Source organism: Haliaeetus leucocephalus, unplaced genomic scaffold, assembly GCF_000737465.1.
Source record: "Haliaeetus leucocephalus isolate CR32 unplaced genomic scaffold, Haliaeetus_leucocephalus-4.0 Scaffold773, whole genome shotgun sequence".
In the NCBI taxonomy this organism is placed as follows: domain Eukaryota; kingdom Metazoa; phylum Chordata; class Aves; order Accipitriformes; family Accipitridae; genus Haliaeetus; species Haliaeetus leucocephalus.
The window spans coordinates 3091236-3093097 of NW_010973209.1; positions in this window are offsets into that span (position 1 = coordinate 3091236).

The window sequence follows — 1862 nt, forward strand, 5'->3', positions numbered from 1 at the left end:
CTTGTGAACTTGGCTCCTGGGGGGGGGGGGGGGAAGTCTCCGCTTCCACCTGTTTTTTTCCTCCTTCCTGAGGAAACGCCGGAGGTGTGAAGGGTTTGACCCCAGCCTCGATGGGTTGCCGGCAGCTCCAGCCTGTGGTTGTCCCCGGGGCAGGGGGTTTCTCCCCCTGCTGTCCCTCCCAGGGCATGTCTCAGGGTGCTGCGCGGGGCCAAGCGCCGAGGGATCCCAGAGCATCCCTCCCTCCCTGGTGCTGAGTCACTTGGTGCCGGCAGTACCCAGGCTGCAGCAGCAGCGCGGGGCTGGCGGGCGGCTCCTGCTCCAGCACCCACGCGGCAGATGGCAAGCCTCTCGCCTTGTGATTTTATTTTTTTTTTTTTTTTAATTTTTGGCTGTTATTTCAGTCCGCAGCCCCCTTTCCCTCCCTTCCCCCGGCCATGTCCCCTTGCAACCTCCTCCCGGGAGGAGAGGAGAGGACGGCTGTGGTGAGCACCAGGTTTTTGCATGAGGGAGCAGAGTTTTCGGTGCCTCCCTGCAGCCTTTGGTGGCTTCCCTGTGGGACGTGGAAAGCCGGCAGTGTCCTATGTGGGACAGCACTGGCTGGTGCACTGGGGGTCCGGCCAGCCCTGGAGCTTCCCACGGCCCTGACACCGCGGCAGGCTGAGGTGGATGATGCTGATGTCCCCCAGCTGAGGTCTACACGCTCCTTTGCACATCAGACGGTGGCCCTGGTCACGGGGACGTCCTGGGGTGCCCCAGTGAGGGGACGGGTCTCGGGACCGCCGGTGAAGAGGTCCGGCACTGAGCACCACCCTGAAGGGCCATCAGCGGCACGAGTTTGCCAGGTCTCAGCCAGGTTCCCAGCCTGCAAGGGACTGGTGCCACCAAACTGACGTTACAGCTGGATGGATGTCCCTCCTCGGGGCCTGGTCTGTCCTTCACAGGGTCCCCGAGATCCCATCGCCACAGACAGGACCGATGCCCCTCATGCCGACAGCACCTAATGAGGTCCCGAATGTGGGTCACGGCTGCGAGCAGCAACCTGATGCACAACACGCCCCCGCCCCCAGCTGCCTGCCGGTGGGCGATCAGCGCTAATGAAGAGCGCGGTGACGAGGCTCTTCGCCGCTCCTGGGGAGATCCGAATTCTCTTCCACTCCCTTTGCCACAGCCGTGCACAGCCGAGCTGCAGGAGAAGCCTCTCCGCGGTGTTACGAGTTCAGCAGCTCAGCTGCGCCGGGGAAAGAAAAAGAAAGAAAAAAAAAAAACCCCAGCGCAAGCAAGACAGGCTATAAATAAAAGCTGGAGAAGTGGGAGGCAGCAGCCACAAGGGCTTTCTGAAGCAGCAAGAAAAGCAGGTGCACGTTGGCTCCGGCACTCGATGCCTTTGTGTTTCCCGAAGAAGAAGCCCGGGTATCCCTAATAGCCGGGCTCCGGGTGGGAGCACTGCGTCGATGGGGAGCGGGGCCGGGCTTCCCTCCCGCGAGCTGGGAAGGCACAGATGTCTGAAGAGCAAATATTGTGCGGAAGGGACGGGAGCGTCGCCGAGCTTGGGAAGAGGAGGGAGCCGAGGAAGAGGGAGGAAGGGAGGGAATGGAAGGCTGCGAGGGGGCTGCCGACATCAACGCAGCCCCAGCGGCTTCAGGGTTAATTCGAGAGGGGGGAATCCTCCAGCCAAAATTTGCTACCGGAGTTAATGGTGGAGGGAAGGAACTGCCGGAGCTCAACGCCTCTCAGCCTCGGGTGCATTCAAGCCAGGATCCCCCCCCAAAAGTGCCCCGGCAAGCATCCAGCCGTGCAGGAGCGGCGGAGGGAGGCGAAATGCCTTCCACCCCCTCGGGGTCAGCTGGAGCTGCCGGGGATGG